A 2500-nucleotide genomic window follows, 5' to 3' on the forward strand; every position below is an offset into this window, starting at 1 on the left:
CTCCAAATGCTCCTAGATTCAGACCTATTCTACTTTTTCAAATGGGACGCCCCACATTGTGGCGGGAAGGGAAAGTAGAGCACTATATGAGGAACAGTGTGTCAACTGAGACCTAGCCCTGTGTTATTTTAGACCTGGGAAACATGTCAGGGTTATACTATGTAGGTAACTAAATGGTATCTCAGTTAGCCTAGCTAGGTAGCTTAGCTCGGATTTGCTAATAAGCCTATAGCTATTTTATTGTTGGTGTCATTTAACGGTTAGCTTGATAGCCTAGCATTCATAAGTAACTAACGTGACCTAAAAAAAGAAAGAGCTAAAGGTTCTTAAGTTTGTTGGATAATTTATTAGGTTTTGTTTATTTCTGTCAGGTGTGATTTCATGTGTGTGGTGACGGTGGTATTCTTGTCAACAAACATCAATGTGTATTTTCACAGTTTACTGCCTGAACCTGCTCAGCTCTTAGTAGAGCTGAGCAGAAATCAACTCTCTTTGTCTCTCTCTCTTAACCAGTCTCTCTCTTTCTAACTCTTTACGAGTCTCTCTCTCTCTTTCTCTCCCTCTCAACCAGTGTCTCTCTCTCTTAACCAGTCTCTCTCTCTTTCTCTCTCCCTCTTAACCAGTCTCTCTCTTTCTTTATCTCTCTTAACCAGTCTCTCTCTCTCTCTTAACCAGTCTTTCTCTCTCTTAACCAGTCTCTCTCTCTCTGTCTCTCTCTCTCTCTTAGCCAGTCTCTCTCTCTATCTCTTTCTCACTAATTACCAGTCATCCTCTCTCTCTTTCTCTCTCACTTTTTCTCCCATTTTCTTGCTTTTTCTCTTTCGATCTGTCTCTCTCTCTTGCCTTCCTTCAAATGGGCACTATTAGCCCAGTTAGCTATGGCGGTTGCTAAATGAACTCATTAAATGGGCTTAATGACTAAGGGATCCCATTAGATTAGCTTAGCCATGATTTGGAAACCAGTCCAGCCAGAACAAACTCACCAGCTAATAGAATAAGAGTGTTGGCACTATTAATTCTATTTCTAATGGTTCATATATAATTTCAACTAAATATGTTTGCGTTACAGTGTTTTTAAGTGTAAGTCGGTGCAGAAAAGTGCCAGAAAAGCGCTTAATCAAAAATCTGTATTGCCCACTTACTCATGACAGATGTGTTTAAAGTCGCAGCCTTTGGTTTCATGCGAATGAAACCACTTGCTGTCCTCTTTCCTCTCACTTCCTATCCTCTTTCCTCTCACTTCCTGTCCTCTTTCCTCTCACTTCCTGTCCTCTCACTTCCTGTCCTCTTTCTTGTCCTCTTTCCTCTCACTTCCTGTCCTCTTTCCTCTCACTTCCTATCCTCTGTCGTTCGTTCCACCCCTCCTGGTCAGAGGAGCATCCTCTCCTGTCAACAGTGTTTGTGTGTGTGCGTGTGTGTTTGTGTGTGTGCGTGTGTGTGTGTGTCTGTGTGTGTCCTATCCAGTTATTTAGGGATTTAGCGATGATATACAGTATCAGGATTATTGTTTGTTTATTCAGTCACGATCATACTATCACTGTGGTTTGCTTATGGTTGATTGGTTTGTTTCTTGTTGTTATTGGTAACCAGGTCATTAAATGGAGTGGTGGACGGGAATGTACTGAAATGAATGAAGAGATTTGATTAAAAAAAAAGAAAGGATGGATGGAAATGAGAAGTTAAATAGAAGGATAAAGAGGGAAATAAAAATAAAGGATGGCAAGAAAATGCCAAGAAATGCAAGAAAAAGACTTTGTAGACGACAATGAGGAAGCCACAGGAATGGGAGGCAGTGTACTCCCCTGGAGGGGAAGAGAGAAGGGACATCTTTCACGGGAGAAGGGCTGGGCTTGCCAGGGAAAACAAATTCCCATTATTTCTGAGAACAGCACCTGCAGAGGAGGAAAAAGCAGAGTGATGAAGCGGAGGACAGATTGATTGAGAGAGCAGAGAAAAGAGAGATGGGGTGTGGACGAACGAAAGATTGAAAAAGAGGAAAGAAAGGCGTGAAGGAGAAAGATGACGTCTGAGAGAAGAGCCAATTAGGGCGAGCGAAGGACACATTTGGCGAATGGGACGACCTTTCTGGGGAGAGTTACTCAGCACTGTCATATCTGAAACCTGTTCTGTCCATGTGGCTGTCATTTCCTGTTTGGTTCCGAACGAACTTCCGAACTGTATATGCAATCACTTTCCACTGCACTTTTACTTAAGTAATAAGCCCCGCGAGTCCGTGCTTTACGCTGATTTTAGAACAGGTAAGGTGAGTTGTTAGGAACGACGCGAAGCGGAGTGGGGAAACCCCCTTGCCTGTTCTAAAATCAGCGTAAACCACGGACTCGCGGGGCTTATTGCTTTTCTAAAACTGTTACTACAAATATTTGATATGGTTTCATCAATAAAAACAATTAGAAACTAAATAGTTTAATAATACACCGTCATTCTTCCGCTACTACGGGACTAAGTATAGTTCCTACATAAATCGTTGCCAGATGGACAC

The sequence above is a fragment of the Hypomesus nipponensis genome, chromosome 17 (assembly GCF_054491055.1).
Source record: "Hypomesus nipponensis isolate SF chromosome 17, ASM5449105v1, whole genome shotgun sequence".
NCBI classification, from domain to species: Eukaryota; Metazoa; Chordata; class Actinopteri; order Osmeriformes; family Osmeridae; genus Hypomesus; species Hypomesus nipponensis.